The sequence below is a fragment of the Ranitomeya imitator genome, chromosome 7 (genome assembly GCF_032444005.1).
Source record: "Ranitomeya imitator isolate aRanImi1 chromosome 7, aRanImi1.pri, whole genome shotgun sequence".
Taxonomy (NCBI): domain Eukaryota; kingdom Metazoa; phylum Chordata; class Amphibia; order Anura; family Dendrobatidae; genus Ranitomeya; species Ranitomeya imitator.
In genome coordinates this window covers 146,453,708-146,472,873 of record NC_091288.1, presented here as the reverse complement: position 1 = coordinate 146,472,873, position 19,166 = coordinate 146,453,708, and positions in this window count along the sequence as shown.

The following is a 19,166-nucleotide window of genomic DNA, read 5'->3' as shown; positions in this document are numbered from 1 at the left end:
AGGCCCTATGATATATAAAGGAATACATCTGATGATGTTTGCATTCATTGTGCAACAAATACAGTGTTCAACAAAACTAACCGTGGTTGTGGTTCCGTATTTCTGTACTGATAGTGATTCTGATGATGTATTCAAGTACTAATGGTGGTTCTGGTGATATATTCCTGTCCCAATAGTGATTTTAGTGATATATTCATGTTGTGATTATTGTTTTGGTGCCTTATTCATGCACTACAAATGACTCTGGTGATGAGGTCAAGCGATGATGATCGTTCTGGTGATATATTCATCACCAGAAACTTCCTCAGTTTATGAATAAGAAACTAAAATCATCATCAGTACATGAATAGAACACCAGAGTCATGAATAGTACATGGATATGGCACCAGAACCTTCATCAGTAAATATTTAGGTCAAGAGAACCATCATCATTTCATGAAAATGTCCCAAGAACCACCATCAGTACATTTACACATTACTGGAACCACCATCAGTAGGTGAAAATGGCACTAGAACAACCATCAGTATACCACTACATCACCAAAACCACCAGAAGTACTTGAATACAAGAACTAAACTTAGTACAGTAATCAATTGTAATGTCAAGTCAGCCCCATATACATTTGTATTGCATGAACATACAACTCCCAGTGCTTCTTTAACCCCTTAGTGACACAGCCAATTTGGTACTTAATGATCGGGCCAATTTTTACAATTCTGACCATTGTCACTTTATGAGGTTATAACTCTTGAACGCTTTAACGGATCCCACTGATTCTGAGACTGTTTTTTCCTTACATATTGTAATTCATGATAGTGGCAACATTTCTTAGATATTACTTTCGATTATTTATGAAAAAAATGGAAATATGGTGAAAATTTTTAAAATTTAGCAATTTTCAATCTTTGAATTTTTATGACCTTAAATTAGAGAGATATGTCACACAAAATAGTTAATAAATAACATTTCCCACATGTCTACTTTACATCAGCACAATTTTGGAAACAATTTTTTTGTTAGGAAGTTATAAGGGTTAAAAGTTGACCAGCGATTTCTCATTTTTACAACAAAATTTACAAAATCATTCTTTTTAGGGACCATCTCACATTTAAAGTCACTTTCAGGGGTGTACATGACAGAAAATACCCAAACTTGATACCATTCTAAAAACTGCACCCCTCAAGGTGCTCAAAACCACATTCAAGAAGTTTATTAACCCTTTTCGTGCTCCACAGAAACTGAAACAATATGGAAGAAAAAATGAACATTTAACTTCTTTTTGCAAAATTTTATTACAGAACCATTTTTTTAATTTTCTCAAGTGTAAAAAGAGAAAATGAATGACAAAATTTGTTGTGCAAATTCTCCTGAATACGCCGATACCCCATATGTTGGAGTAAACCACTGTTTAGGCACACGGCAGAGCTTGGATGAGAAGGAGCACCATTTGACTTTTTCAATGCAGAATTGGCTGGAATTGAGATCGGACGCCATGTTGCGTTTGGAGAGTCCCTGATGTGCCTAAAAAGGGGAAACCCCCCACAAGTGACAACATTTTGGAAACTAGACCCCTTATGGAACTTATCTAGATGTGTGGTGAGCACTTTGAACCCCCAAGTGCTTCCCAGAAGTCTATAACATAGAGCCGTGAAAATAAAAAAATTGCATTTTTTCCACAAAAATTATCTTTTCGACCACAAATTCTTATTTTCACAAGGGTAACAGGAGAAATTAGACAATGAACGTTGTTGTACAATTTCTCTTGAGCACGTTGATACCCCATATATGGGGGTAAACCGCTGTTTGGGCACATGGCAGAGCTTGGAAGAGAAGGAGTTCCATTTTACTTTTTCAATGCAGAATTGGCTGGAATTGAGATCGGACACCATGTTGCGTTTGGAGAGCCCCTGATGTGCCTAAACAGTGGAAACCCAAACAAGTAACCCCATTTTGGAAACTAGACCCATTAAGGAACTTATCCAGATGTGTGGTGAGCACTATGAACCCCCAACTGCTTCACAGAAATTTATAATGTAGAGCCATGAAAATAAAAAATCATATTTTTTGCCCAAAAATGATCTTTTCACCCCCAAACTTTTACTTTCATAAGGGTAACAGGAGAAATTGGACCCCAAAATTTATTGTGGGGAGACCACTGTTTGGGTGCATGGTATAGCTCGGTAGGGAAGGAACGCCGTTTTGGGATGCAGACTTTGATAGAATGGTCTGCAGGCGTTATGTTGTGTTTGCAGAGCCTCTGATGTACTCAAACAGTTGAAACTCCCCACAAGTGACCCCATTTTGGAAACTAGACCCCCAAGGAACTTATCTAGATGTGTGGTGAGCACTTTGAACGCCCAAGTGCTTCACAGAAGTTTATAATGCAGAGTAGTGAAAACAAAAACATTTTTTTCCACAAAAATGATTTTTTTAGCCCCCAATTTTTTATTTTCTCAAGGGTAACAGAGAATTGGACCTCAAAAGTCATTGTCCAGTTTGTTCTTAGTATGGTGATACCCCATATTTTGGGGGGACCACTGTTTGGGCACACATCAGGGCTCAGAAGGGAAGTAGTGATGTTTTAAAATGCAGACTTTGATGGAATGGTCTGCGGGTGTCATGTTGCATTTTCAAAGCCCCTGATGTACCTAAACAGTAGAAACCCCCCACAAGTGACCCTATTTTGGAAACTAGACCCCACAAGGAACTTATCTAGATATGTGGTGAGTATTTTGAACGACCAAGTGCTTGACAGAAGTTTGACGCAGAGCTGTGAAAATAAAAAATCATTTTTTTTCACAAAAATGATTTTTTAGCCCCCATTTCTTTTTCGCAAGGGCAACAGGAGAAACTGGACCCCAAATTTTGTTATGCAATTAGTCCTGAGTACGCTGATGCCCCATATGTGGGGGTAAATCACTGTTTGGGCGCACGGCAGAGCTCAGAAGGGAGGGAGGTCCATTTGACTTTTTGAGTGCAAAATTGGCTGTCGCGTTTGGAGACCCCCTGATGTACCTAAACAGTGGAAACACCCCAATTCTAACTCCAACCCTAACCCCAACACATCCCTAACCCTAATCCCAAACCGATCCATAATCCTAATCGCAACCCTAACCTTAACCCTAATCACAAACCTAACCCCAAAACACACCTAACCCTAATCCCAACCCTAACCATAATCCTAATCAAAACCCTAAGCCCAACACACCCCTAATCATAATCTCAAACCTAACCCTAATCCCAACACACCCTTAACCCTAATCCCAACCTTAACCCTAATCCCAAACCTAACCCTAATCTCAAACGTAACCCTAATGCCAACCCTAACCCTAATGCAAACCCTAACCCTAATACCAACCCTAACCCTAATCCCAACCCTAAACCTAATCCCAACTCTAACCCTAACTTTAGCCCCAACCCTAACCCTAACTTTAGCACTGTCAGTTTTTTTTTATTGTACTTCTTTCAGGCAGGCAAGAGGTAGCCCCTTAGGCTACTGTCACACATCAGGTTTTGGCCATCAGGCACAATCTGGCAAATTTTGAAAAAAACGGATCGAGCAAAATTTGGCGCTGGATCCGTTTTTTTCTCATAGACTTGTATTAGCGCAAGATGGCCTCACGTTTCATCCGTTTTTCGCTGGATCCGTCAAAAATTGTCAGTCCGGCGGCCGGAGAGAACGCAGAGGAACGTTTTTGTGTTCGTCTAAAAAACAAGCAGCGACAGATTCGGCACCATGCGGCTTTTGCTATAATGGAAGCCTATAGCGCCGGTTTCATCAAATGAGTGATGTAAATTCTGTTTTTTTACATTGAGCATGCCCTGTAGCTGCATTTTCCATTCTCGAGTCTCTCTCTCCTCCCCAGACCAGCTAGTGCTTGGTAATCAGCTAGCGGATCCGGCAAAAAACAGATCCGTCGCATCAGTTTTTCACAATTTGCAACGAATCCAATTTTTTCAAGAGTGGCCGGATTCAGCCTGACGACAAAAACTAGATGTGTGAAAGTAGCCTTAGGTGGGTTCCGGCATTGTCAACCCTTCATCCCGCTCCTGTTACTATTTTAAAATTAAGCAGACCTTGGGTCATGGTTTCTCCAAATATAAACTAGCCGAAAATAAACAATCAGTTTTCCCTTCAACTCCATTATACATTTTCATCTGGTCCCATGTTTTACAACCATCGTTATCTATCCCACTTCATCCCACAATATCAACCACAATCAGATTTTGGAAAAAAGCAGCAAATATTATAAAATCTAGTTGGAACGAAGTAAACATTTTTCCTCCAGTATCCGCGCTGTACTTATTCCCATTATTTTCCTATTATTCTCATACTAAAAAGTATTTTAGTAATCAGAAATGTATATGATTTTGTGTAATAATATCTTTTTATGACTTCAAAAAAGAATATAATGTAATGAATTCTATAAATGTATCCTAATGAGATATTTTATCATCTATCACTTATTTTACATTTTAAATCTATAACTCTTTACTGGTACATTATTGACCTCGTCTCTCAACTGGTCAGTCTTTAATTATTGTAAATTATTAAATATAGATCTCTCATTTCAGAAAACTACTATTATTAATTTGGAATAAGATTTGATTAATTAATTTTAAGGCTGGGGTCACACAGCCGTCATTTCTCTCATCAAAGAGAATCGGGATGATTATTGTCACTCTATCCGAGTGTCACCTTAGGGTGATCCAATTCTCTTGCATGAGAGATTCGCATAACAGGTGCGGAGAAAATGGAGAACGTAATTTCTTCATCTTCTGCATTCTCTGTGTCCGTGGATGTCGAACGTCTGAGAGCAGTCCAATTTTTCACAAGCAACCACAGACTAGTATGAGTGTGCATGATTTGCGCATTGGATGCTTCTCCACGTGCTACAATTGTTTTATTATGCCATGAGAAAAAAAAAGCGTGGATCCGCACTGCCCCATAATATAAAATTGAGCCAAGTGCTATCCAATAAAACATCTCATAAAGCTTGGCCATGTTATGCGGCAGGGTGAGTGAGCTCTGAGAAGAACTTTGGTCTGGCACGCTCTGTAGAACTTATTCTGCCTCACATTGTCTCGTTATAGGAAACACATTTGAAGCTGCTTTCCAGATAGTATTATGTCCCCTATCAATTAAATAAAATTTACCCATTGACCTCACACTTGTGTTGAAGGGTATGTGGATAAATAGGCACATCTCTTTGTATATTCTAGAATTGTAGTCTAATATAAGAATTTTGGTCAGACATCTCCAGCATGATTTTCTTCACTTGCTTCTTTGACATATCCAATATCCCCTGAATTAGCACTTATGATAATTAACATAGATAACTTCGCTACAAACTGCATTTTTTTTATTTCCAATCTGTCACTAACAGCCAAAATCCTAATTGTAGTTAAATGGAAATCTGTCATTTCACTTACCATTTCTGAATTTATGAACAGAATTTCTGTCCATGTTTCATATGAATATGCCTTTGCCCTTCAAAATAATTCATTACCATCATACCTGAAGAAATGGACTCAATGGATCTCCAAGTTTCATGCCCTTTGGATGGATTAAATTAATTGTAATATTTCTTAACAAATTACTTAATATGTAGTGTAACTTTAGTTTGATATATTTTTTCATGATTCTGACAATTTTTAGTTTAAGAAAACCTGTTTGTGTTAATAGATTTCCTCTTATCCAAATACGTTTACTGATCTTTGCATTTTCCTGGCTACATTTTTCATTTTATCAGTTTTTTCCCCTTTTTATCCTGCCCTTTTCCCTAGCTTTCCTATGCAATCCTAGTTTTATCTCCCATTTATATTTTATTGTTATAATTATTATCTGTATAACTGTAAATATCAATAAACATCTATTGGAAATAAAAATAAACATTTTAGATTTGCATAATGAACACAAGTCATTGATGCATATGTCAACATGCTCAAATGTTCTCCAAAACATCAAAATTGAAGAGACCAAAAAGCTAACTGATAGGCCGGAGTTAGACTACAGCGAGATACGGCCGAGTCTCGCAGGTTAAAAACAAGCTCTGGCACCGGCACTCCAGAGCGGAGCGTGTGGCTCCATGTATTGCTGTGCGGCTGCACGCTCCGCTCTGGAGTGCCGGTGCCAGAGCTTGTAACCCTCAGTCATCAAATGATGTTAACGGACACATGGTGTGATTAACAGTGCAACCGCTCTCTTTTCACTCCTTAAGTAGATATAGTAACATAGTTAAGGTTGAAGGAAGACTTTAAGTCCATCTAGTTCATCCCATAGCCTAACCTAACATGCCCTAACATTTTGATCCAGAGGAAGGCAAAAAAAACCCCGTGTGGCAAATAGTAAGCTCCACACTGGGGAAAAAAATTCCTTCCCGACTCCACATATGGCAATCAGACTAGTTCCCTGGATCAACGCCCTATCAAGGAATCTAGTGTATATACCCTGTAACATTATACTTTTCAAGAAAGGTATCCAGTCCCCTCTTAAATTTAAGTAATGAATCACTCATTACAACATCATACGGCAGAGAGTTCCATAGTCTCACTGCTCTTACAGTAAAGAATCTGCATCTGTTATTATGCTTAAACCTTCTTTCCTCCAGACGTAGAGGATGCCCCCTTGTACTTAAAAAGATCATCAGAAAGGTCTTTGTACTGTCCCCTCATATATTTATACATTAAAATAAGATCACCCCTTAGTCTTCGTTTTTCCAAACTAAATAGCCCCAAGTGTAATAACCTATCTTGGTATTGCAGACCCCCCAGTCCTCTAATAACCTTGGTCGCTCTTTTCTGCACCCGCTCTAGTTCAGCTATGTCTTTCTTATACACAAAAGAACAATTACATGTGACAGTAAAAGAGAACAAATAGATGCAGCATTTTGTAACATGACACACAAACCATGATACAGCAAGGTATTCTAATGCGGTGAAGTGCAACTGGACACCTATCGTTTCATCCCTGGAGCCATCTTTGAATTCCTGCTCACTACATATCTACTATCAAAACAGGAAAGAACTTCTAAAGTCTATAATGTGACAGTCAACACTAGAAAAAAAGCTTAAGATAAAGATGCTATTACTCTTCTTTGTTACTAGTGTGGCTTAACCTCTTCACGCCATGGCCATTTTCCGTTTTTTTTTCACTTCTTCCAAGAGCCATAATTTTGTATATTTTCAGCACTATAGCAATATGAGGGCTTGTTTTTTTGGGATGAGTTGTACTTTTGAATGACACTATTGATTTTACCACATAGTGTACGAGAAATTGGGAAAAAAAATTGTGCGGTGAAATTGAAAAAAAAAAAGTGCAGTCGACAATTGTTTTTTTTTTTTTTTTTTAAATTTACCATGTTCATTACATGGTAAAATTGACCTGGCTATATGATTTCCCATGTCAGTATGAACATGCAGATACCATGTATGTATAATTTAATTTTTATTTACTGTATATACTCAAGTATAAGCTGAACTGAGTATAAGCCGAGGCACCTAATTTTACTACAAAAAAAGTGGGAAAATGTATTAACTCAAGTATAAGCCTGGTATGCATTGTCCTCTCATCCCTATACTGGTATGCATTGTCCCTACAACCCCATCTTGGTATGCTTGGCTCCTCATCCCCATCCTGGTATGCATGGCCCACTCATCCATATCCTGGTATGCATGGCCCCCTCATCCCCATCTTGGTATGCATAGCTCCTCCTCACTATCCTGGTATGCATGGTCCCCTCATCCCCATCCTGGTATTTATGACCCCCTCATCCCCATCTTGGTATGCATAGTCTCCTCATCCCCATCCTGGTATGCATGGTCTCCTCATCCCCATCATGGTATTCATGACCCCCTCATCCCCATCCTGGTATTTATGACCCCCTCATCCCCATCTTGGTATGCATAGTCTCCTCATCCCCATCCTGGTATGCATGGTCTCCTCATCCCCATCATGGTATTCATGACCCCCTCATCCCCATCCTGGTATTTATGACCCCCTCATCCCCATCTTGATATGCATAGTCTCCTCGCCCCATCCTGGTATGCATGGCCTCCTCATCCCCATCCTGGTATGCATGGTCTCCTCATTACCATCCTGGTATGCATGGCCCCCTCATCCCCATCATGGTATTCATGACCCCCTCATCCCCATCCTGGTATGCATGGCCCCTCATCCCCATCCTGCTATGCATGGCCCCTTCATCCCCAACCTGGTATTCATGACCCCCTCATCCCCATCCTGGTATGCATGGCCCCCTCATCCCCATCCTGCTATGCATGGCCCCTCATCCCCATCCTGTTATGCATGGCCCTCTCATCCCTATCCTGGTATGCATGGCCCCCTCATCCCCATCCTGGTATGCATTTTCTCCTCATCTCCTTCCTGGTATGCATGGCCCCATCATCCCCATCCTGGTATGCATGGCTCCTCATCCTTATCCTGGAATGCATGGCCCCCTCATCACTATCCTGGTCTGCATTGTCCCCTCATCCCCATCCTAGCATGCATGGCTCCTCATCACTATCCTTTTATGCATGGTCTCCTCATCCATCTACTGGTATGCATGGCTCCTTATCTTTATCCTGGTATGCATGGTCTCTTCATCCATCTCCTGGTATGCATGGCTCCTTATCTCTATCCTGGTATGCATGGCTCCTCATCCCCATCCTGGTATACACGGCCTCTTCATCCCCATCCTGGTATGCATGGCCCCTCATCCATCTCCTGGTATGCATGGCTCCTCCTCACTATCCTGGTATACATGGCCCCCTCATCCATCTCCTGGTATGCATTGTCCCCTCATCCCTATCCTTGTATGCATGGCCCCCTTATTCCCATCCTTGTATGCATGGCTCCTCATTCCTATCCTTGTATTCATGGCCCTTCATCCCTATCCTTGTATGCATGGCTCCTCATCCCCATCCTTGTATGCATGACTCCTCATCCCCATCCTTGTATGCATGGCTCCTAATCCCTTTCCTTGTATGCATGGCTCTTCATCCCTATCCTTGTATGCATGGCTCCTCATCCCTATCCTTGTATGCATGGCTCCTCATCCCTATCCTTGTATGCATGGCTCCTCATCCCCATCCTTGTATGCATGGCTCCTAATCCCTTTCCTTGTATGCATGGCTCTTCATCCCTATCCTTGTATGCATGGCTCCTCATCCCTATCCTTGTATGCATGGCTCCTCATCCCTATCCTTGTATGCATAGCTCCTCATCCCCATCCTTGTATGCATGGCTCCTAATCCCTTTCCTTGTATGCATGGCTCTTCATCCCTATCCTTGTATGCATGGCTCCTCATCCCTATCCTTGTATGCATGGCTCCTCATCCCTATCCTTGTATGCATAGCTCCTCATCCCCATCCTTGTATGCATGGCTCCTAATCCCTTTCCTTGTATGCATGGCTCTTCATCCCTATCCTTGTATGCATGGCTCCTCATCCCTATCCTTGTATGCATGGCTCCTCATCCCTATCCTTGTATGCATGGCTCCTCATCCCTATCCTTGTATGCATGGCTCCTCATCCCCATCCTTGTATGCATGGCTCCTAATCCCTATCCTTGTATGCATGGCTCTTCATCCCTATCCTTGTATGCATGGCTCCTAATCCCTATCCTTGTATGCATGGCTCCTCATCCCTATCCTTGTATGCATGGCTCCTCATCCCCATCCTTGTATGCATGGCTCCTCATCCCTATCCTTGTATGCATGGCTCCTCATCCCTATCCTTGTATGTATGGCCCCCATAGATTATATCAAGCTATTGGGTTGCTGGTTTCTCTCTGCCTTGATCCATCCATTCTTCCAACCATGATGTCCTTTCTCCAGTGATTGCTCTCTTCATATAACGTGTCCAAAGTGGGCAAGTCGCAGCTTGGTGATCCTTGTTTCGAGTGACATGTCTGGCTTGATTTGTTCCAAAATCAATTCATTTGTTCTTCTTCCCATCCTGGGTATTGATAGCATTCTTCTCCAGCATCTAATCTATTAATCTAATAAATTACTTATTTTAATGTAACATTATTTTAAAAATATTATTTTTAAAATGATGATTTTTTTAACGATCAGGTTAAACACTAGAACATGCAGAAGTAACCTATTATAACTGAAGCAGATCTATAATCTGAAATTTCATTCTGCTGTTTCCAGTATAGTAAAAGTTTCTAATCAGCCAGAAATGCAAAAGCAGCTACTCTAACAATAGAAATAAACTGTGGATTGTACTTGTTTCCATGGAGACAAAGAAAGTATTTTAGGTATCAGGAATTATTGAAGTATGTTACAACAATATCTAGCAACTTTCTTCTTCCACAACATAAAGCATAAGACACCATCCTCATAATAAATCATGATGAGATAGGGTCATACTAGGAAGATGGTTCTGGGACTTTGCCATGAAAACATCATGAATGTGATGGATAAAATAGATACATCACATGTCCACTATGCAAACAAAAATATTTGCGCTCCTCTCCTGATGATTAGATTCTGGTATTTGTGACTTTAAGGCTAAGTTCACACTGGGCATTTTTACTGATCTCTTGGCAGTAAAGAAGCAGCAGAAAAAAAGCATGTTTCTTTTGTTTTTCTTGCGTTTTTTCTGCATTTTTTCTGCATTTTTTGCGGCCGTTTTGCGTGCAAGATTTGTCTCTTGTGCATGCTGATAAAGTTTAGTGTTAAAAAAGTCCTTTTCCATAGAATCACAAAAAAATGCGGCAAAACATGATATCTGCATTTTTGGTGCATTTTTTCAGCGTTTTTTCACCACCCAACTTCAATGGATGAAAGACGCTGAAAAATCACTGAAAATATGCTGAAAGAAGTGACATGCTCTATGTTCAAAAAACAAATGCAAAGCACAAAATATTGATGACAAAAGAACAATGTGTGCATGAGATTTCTGAAAAAGCAGCTGAAAATTAGCATAAAAAAGCATCAGAAAAATGCAGCAAAAAACGCCTAGTGTATATTTATCCTTAACTAGCTGAAGAGCCCGGCGTTGCCTGGGCAGAGTAAATATCTGTGGTTAGTTATAGCACCTCACTTATCTTATTTTCCCATCACGCCTCTCATTTTCCCCCTCACATCTCTCATTTTCTCCTTTACACCTCTCATTTTCCCCCTCCTCTCATTTTCCCCCTCACTCCTCTCATTCTCCCCTAACACTTGTCATTTCGACCTCACATCTGTCATTTTCCGTTCACTCCACTATTTTCCCTCACTCCTCTCATTTTGCACTCACACTTTTTCATTTTCACCTCACACCCCTCATTTTCACCTCACACCTCTCATTTTCCCCTCAGTATATACATGTTTGTCATCTCTCTTATATATAGTATACACCTGTATGTCATCTCCTGTATATAGTATATACCTGTATGTCATCTCCCTGTAAATAGTATATACCTGCTGTATGTCATCTACTCCTGTATATTGTATATACCTATGTGTCATCTCCTCCTGTATATAGTATATACCTGTATGTCATCTCTTCTGTATATACTATATGCCTGTATGTCATCTCCTCCTATATATAGTATATAACTGTATGTCATCTCCTGTATATAGTATATACCTGTATATCATCTCCCCTGAATATAGTATATACCTACTGTATGTCTCCTCCTCCTCTATATACCTATATGTCATCTCCTCTTTTATATAGTATATACCTGTATGTCATCTCCTCCTGTATATAGTATATACGTGTGTCATCTCCTCCTGTATATAGTATATAGCTGTAAGTCATCTCCTCCTGCATATATTATAAACCTGTGTGTCATCTGCTCCTGTATATAGTATATTCCTGCGTGTCATCTCCTCCTGTATATAGTATATACCTGTGTGTCATCTCCCCTGTATATAGTATATACCTGTGTGTCATCTGCCCTGTATGTAGTATATACCTGTGTGTTATCTCCCCTGTATATAGTATGTACCTGTATGTCATCTCCCCTGTATATAGTATATACCAGTGTGTCATCTCCTCCTGTATATAGTATATACCTGTGTGTCATCTCCCCTGTATATAGTATATAAGTGTGTGTCATCTCCTCCTGTGTATAGTATATACCTGTATGTCATCTCCTCCTGTATATTTTATATACCTGTGTCATCTCCCCTGTATATAGTATATATACAGTGGGGCAAAAAAGTATTTAGTCAGTCAGCAATAGTGCAAGTTCCACCACTTAAAAAGATGAGAGGCGTCTGTAATTTACATCATAGGTAGACCTCAACTATGGGAGACAAACTGAGAAAAAAAAATCCAGAAAATCACATTGTCTGTTTTTTTTATCATTTTATTTGCATATTATGGTGGAAAATAAGTATTTGGTCAGAAACAAACAATCAAGATTTCTGGCTCTCACAGACCTGTAACTTCTTCTTTAAGAGTCTCCTCTTTCCTCCACTCATTACCTGTAGTAATGGCACCTGTTTAAACTTGTTATCAGTATAAAAAGACACCTGTGCACACCCTCAAACAGTCTGACTCCAAACTCCACTATGGTGAAGACCAAAGAGCTGTCAAAGGACACCAGAAACAAAATTGTAGCCCTGCACCAGGCTGGGAAGACTGAATCTGCAATAGCCAACCAGCTTGGAGTGAAGAAATCAACAGTGGGAGCAATAATTAGAAAATGGAAGACATACAAGACCACTGATAATCTCCCTCGATCTGGGGCTCCACGCAAAATCCCACCCCGTGGGGTCAGAATGATCACAAGAACGGTGAGCAAAAATCCCAGAACCACGCGGGGGGACCTAGTGAATGAACTGCAGAGAGCTGGGACCAATGTAACAAGGCCTACCATAAGTAACACAATACGCCACCATGGACTCAGATCCGGCAGTGCCAGATGTGTCCCACTGCTTAAGCCAGTACATGTCCGGGCCCGTCTGAAGTTTTCTAGAGAGCATTTGGATGATCCAGAGGAGTTTTGGGAGAATGTCCTATGGTCTGATGAAACCAAACTGGAACTGTTTGGTAGAAACACAACTTGTCGTATTTGGAGGAAAAAGAATACTGAGTTGCATCCATCAAACACCATACCTACTGTAAAACATGGTGGTGGAAACATCATGCTTTGGGGCTGTTTCTCTGCAAAGGGGCCAGGACGACTGATCCGGTTACATGAAAGAATGAATGGGGCCATGTATCGTGAGATTTTGAGTGCAAACTCCTTCCATCAGCAAGGGCATTGAAGATGAAACGTGGCTGGGTCTTTCAACATGACAATGATCCAAAGCACACCGCCAGGGCAACGAAGGAGTGGCTTTGTAAGAAGCATTTCAAGGTCCTGGAGTGGCCTAGCCAGTCTCCAGATCTCAACCCTATAGAAAACCTTTGGAGGGAGTTGAAAGTCCGTGTTGCCAAGTGAAAAGCCAAAAACATCACTGCTCTAGAGGAGATCTGCATGGAGGAATGGGCCAACATACCAACAACAGTGTGTGGCAACCTTGTGAAGACTTACAGAAAACGTTTGACCTCTGTCATTGCCAACAAAGGATATATTACAAAGTATTGAGATGAAATTTTGTTTCTGACCAAATACTTATTTTCCACCATAATGTGCAAATAAAATGTTAAAAAAACAGACAATGTGATTTTCTGGATTTTTTTTTCTCAGTTTGTCTCCCATAGTTGAGGTCTACCTATGATGTAAATTACAGACGCCTCTCATCTTTTGAAGTGGTGGAACTTGCACTATTGCTGACTGACTAAATACTTTTTTGCCCCACTGTATGTGTGTTATCTCCTCCTGTATTAAACCTCGTTCACACGTTATTTGCTCAGTATTTTTACCTCAGTATTTGTAAGCTAAATTGGCAGCCTGATAAATCCCCAGCCAACAGGATGCCCTCCCCCCTGGCAATATATATTAGCCCACACATACACATAATAGACAGGTCATGTGACTGACAGCTGCCGTATTTCCTATATGGTACAGTTGTTGCTCTTGTAGTTTGTCTGCTTATTAATCAGATTTTTATTTTTGAAGGATAATACCAGACTTGTGTGTGTTTTAGGGCGAGTTTCATGTGTCAAGTTGTGTGTGTTGAGTTGCGTGTGGCGACATGCATGTAGCAACTTTTGTGAGATGAGTTTTGTGTGGCGACATGCGTGTAGCAACTTTTTGTGTCAAGTTGCATGTGACAGGTTAGTGTAGCAAGTTGTGCGCAGCAAGTTTTGCGCATGGCGAGTTTTGCGCGTGGCGAGTTTTATGTGTGGTGCGTTTTGAGTAGGTGCAAGTTTTGTGTGAGGCAACTTTTGCATTTGTTGCAACTTTCGTGCATGTGGCAATTTCTCCGCGTGTGGCGAGTTTTCCATGAGGTGAGTTTTGCACGTGTGGCGAGTTTTGCGTGAGCCTAGTTTTGCACGTGGCGTGTTTTGCGCGTGGCGAGTTTTGAGCGGATATTTTTGTGTTTCGACTTTTATGTGGCGAGGTTGGTGTATGTGTGGTGAAATGTGTGAGGGTGGTATATGTGTTCAAGCACGTGGTAGTGTGTGGCGCATTTCATGTGTGTGTGTTCATATCCCCGTGTGTGGTGAGTATCCCATGTCGGGGCTCCACCTTAGCAACTGTATGGTATATACTCTTTGGCGCCATCGCTCTCACTCTTTAAGTCCCCCTTGTTCACATCTGGTAGCTGTCAATTTGCCTCCAACACTTTTCCTTTCTCTTTTTCTCCATTATGTAGATAGGGGCAAAATTGTTTGGTGAATTGGAATGCACGGGGTTAAAATTTCGCCTCACAACATAGCCTATGACACTCTTGGGGTCCAGACGTGTGACTGTGCAAAATTTTGTGGCTGTAGCTGCGACGGTGCAGATGCCAATCCCGGACATACGCACACACATTCAACTTTATATCTTAGATATACCTGTAAGTCATCTCCCCTGTATATAGTATATACCTGTATGTCATCCCCCCTGTATAAAGTATATACCTGTATGTCATCTCCTTCTGTATATAATATATAGCTGTATATCATCTCCCCTGTATATAGTATATACCTGTATGCCATCTCCTCCTGGCTGTCAATTTGCCTCCAACACTTTTCCTTTCACTTTTTCCCCATTATGTAGATAGGGGCAAAATTGTTTGGTGAATTGGAATGTGCGGGGTTAAAATTTTGCCTCACAACATAGCCTATGACGCTCTCGGGGTCCAGACGTGTGACTGTGCAAAATTTTGTGGCTGTAGCTGCAACGGTGCAGATGCCAATCCCGGACATACATACACACACACATACACACATTCAGCTTTATATATTAGATGTGGCACTGTCTGTGAATGCCATCTTTGTTAAATGTTTGCTAGTGAAATTTATCAATGCTAGACTTGTCACTGTTGATTTGTATATGTTTTTATTGTGATATGGGGAGGGGTAAAAATGCGCCTCTTCTCTGTTACTCACTACAGAGTTCTAAACTGACTTTGGAAGTGAAATCTGCACAAGGATTGTTGGCTGTGACCTTCATGAAATGGGTTTCTATGATCAAACACCTGTGTAATGTTAAAGGGAACCTGTCAGGTGGATTGTGCACAGTAGTGAGCCGCGGCAAATTTTAGGCCACACCTCTGACCACACCCATTTCACAACTAGTCATACCCATATCCAAGTCCCAACCACACCCATTTAGCACTGCTAATCACACTGTTTCATATACAATAATTAAAACCAAAAAAAATATGGCCACACAGTGCTCCATACTGTATAATGGCCACACATGATGCTCAATACTGTAAAATGGCCACACATGATGCTCATTACTGTATAATGGCCACACATGATGCTCCATACTTTATAATGGCCACACATGATGCTCCATACTGTATAATGACCCCACATGATGCTCAATAGTGTATAATGCCCCCCTCCCAGCTTGTGTGCATAGCTCATATCCCTCCCATCCCATATGCATGGCTCATATCCCCCCTCCTGCTCCTGTATGCATGGCTCATATTCCCCCATATGCAGGGCTCATAATTCCCCCCTGTATGCATGGCTGATGGCTCATATTCCCCCGTGTGCATGGCTCATAATTCCCCCCCCCCTGTATGCATGGCTGATGGCTCATATTCCCCCATATGCATGGCTCATAATCCCCCCCCTGTATGCATGGCTGATGGCTCATATTCCCCCATATACATGGCTCATAATTCCCCTCCCTGTATGCATGGCTGATGGCTCATATTCCCCCGTATGCATGGCTCATAATTCCCCCCCTGTATGCATGGCTGATGGCTCATATTCCCCCGTATGCATGGCTCATAATTCCCCCCCTGTATGCATGGCTGATGGCTCATCTCTCACCCCCTCCCCCGCTCCTTCTCCCGCTCCTTCTCCCGCTCCTTCTCCCATCTTGCATGGTGCGGGCGGCTTACCTTCCTCCTTCATCCCCCCGTCCCCTGTCCCTCATACTCACCTGTCAGCTGTCCCACACCGCACGGCCGCGCCAACATCCCTCTGGCTCTGTCCCGAATCCCGGCACAGCGCCTTCTTCCTGAGTGAGCGGTCATGTGGTACCGCTCATTAAGGTCATGAATATGTGCATATTCATGGCCTTAATGAGCGGTACCATGTGACCGCTCACTCAGGACGCGCTACAGACGCTGAGACCAGGCATCGCTGGAGCAGGGTGAGTATCGTCTTCAAGGAGGGTGGGTGGGACTCGGAGGCGGGGGGGCGGGAAGTGGGTTTCGGGGGGCGGGGCGGTCGGTCGGGTTTGTGACCCAGGACTTTAAAAAAAAAACCCTTGCTCAGGTGCCGCCCCCCGCAATGTCGCCGTCCAAGGCACGTGCCCTCGAGTGCCTAGTGGCAAATACGGCCCTGCAAATAAGCTATCAGTCCAGCAGAACACAGTGCTCGGCGTGAAATTAAACTAAAGTGAAGGAGGCTTGGGAAGAGCTTCCATGCACCAAAAGACCTTGTGATTAACCCCTTAATGACCAGGGGTATTTCAGTTCTTGAATTCTTGAATCCTCTGGTTCCCTGGTAGGCCAGTCCAACCCTGCTGCTTTGCCATCTTAAATAGATATGTCCACATATACCTTTTCTCATGTGTATGCATTATGTTAATACTTACCTGTTTGTGGTTACAATATTGTATATTTATCTCTTCTGCTCTTCCACTTTATTTTGGCCTTTTCACCTTTTTGGATATATACATTCTGCTGGTGACAAATTGTGTACACTTATTTTTCCATATTGCCCTGGATATTTACATATGTGTACGACTATCTGCTATAATAATCTGATTTCATTCTTTTGCACATGTCCGCCCTCTTTCTGGGGGTTTTTTGCTCTCCCTGTCTTTCTACATTTTTTGAATCTCTTTATATCTGACAGCTCCTTTCTTCCTGTGACAGATACAGGCTGTTCATATACTGGCTAAGTTATACTTAGGAAATGTAGTATTAATACAGCATTCTGTATATAACTAGCATTTTGCATTTTGTCTTTTTTGGGAAGGGAGTTGAATTTTGTTAAAAAAAAAGTCTTTAAAAAAAAGACATTAACTGCATATCTGTTTGTACACACCTGTTTTACTAGTCCATTTGGCCAACTATACACACCACACCTATACTTTGTCCTGCTGCCACATTTTGCTTTCTATACATATACCTACCTAACATTTCTTAATATGACAACGAAAAAGGAGCTCACCACTTTGGCTGAAAGTGAAGTTTGCTGGAAGGAGTTATTGACGGTGGGTGCTATCTTCTGCTGGTGGGGTACAACAATGGCAAAAAAAAGGAAAAATTCAGCAGAACCATCCACTAAGTGTAAAAAAATTAATCAATTTATAGGAAATCCGTTAAAACACAAAAAAGCCTATAGGCGGTTTATAAAAAATGGACGCAGATATCATGACTAAGGAGCGGTTTCGAAAGAAACACTTTGGTTTTTTTATACGTGTTCTTTTGCTTTTTCGTGTTTTAATGGATTTCCAATACATTGAATAATTTACAGGATAGGTGTGCTGAATAGGGTTGAGCGACCTTTACTTTTATAGGATCGGGTCGGGTTTCACGAAACCCGACTTTTTCAAAAGCCGGGTCGAGTGAAATCAGCCGATCCTATAAAAAAGTCGGGGTCGGGGTCGGCCGAAACTCGAAACCTAATGCAGTGCATTGGGTTTCCAATGGTTCCCATGGTCTGAAGGAGCGGAAACTCTCCTTCAGGCCCTGGGATCCATATTTAAGTGTAAAATAAAGAATTAAAATAAAAAATATCGCTATACTTACCCTCTGACGCGCCCTGGTACTAACCGGGAACCTTCCTTCCTTCGAATCAGCGCTTCCAGGACCTTGCGGTGACGTCGCGGTGACGTCGCGGCTTGTGATTGGTCGCGCGGCCGCCCATGTGACCGCTCGCGCGACCAATCACAAGCCGCGACGTCACCGCGACGTCACGCAAGGTCCTGCAAGCGCTGATTCTTAGGAAGGAAGGCTGCCGGAAAGAAGCAGGGCGCGTCCGAGGGTGAGTATATTCCTATTAGGTATATACTCACCCTCGGACGCGCCCTGCTTCTTTCCGGCAGCCTTCCTTCCTAAGAATCAGCGCTTGCAGGACCTTGCGTGACGTCGCGGTGACGTCGCGGCTTGTGATTGGTCGCGCGAGCGGTCACATGGGCGGCCGCGCGACCAATCACAAGCCGCGACGTCACCGCGACGTCACCGCAAGGTCCTGGAAGCGCTGATTCGAAGGAAGGAAGGTTCCCGGTTAGTACCAGGGCGCGTCAGAGGGTAAGTATAGCGATATTTTTTATTTTAATTCTTTATTTTACATTAACTATGGATTCCGATACTGATTTCCGATATTGCAAACATATCGGAAATCGGAATCGGAATTCCGATACCACATTCAGAAGATCGCCGACTTCATGGCCGACCCCACACAGGGGTCGGGTCGGGTTTCATGAAACCTGACTTTGCCAAAAGTCGGCGACTTCTGAAAGTGGCCGACCCCTTTCGCTCAACCCTAGTGCTGAATATTCCCTGTTCATTTTTACATTTCTTATTATGTTTGTTTTGGCAAGGGTAGAATAATTGGGGTTCAAAGAAAATGTCAAGTCAAAGTTTATTACAGTGTTGTAACAAATATATTGTAAAAGAAAAAGTATCAATGGTAATTGACAAA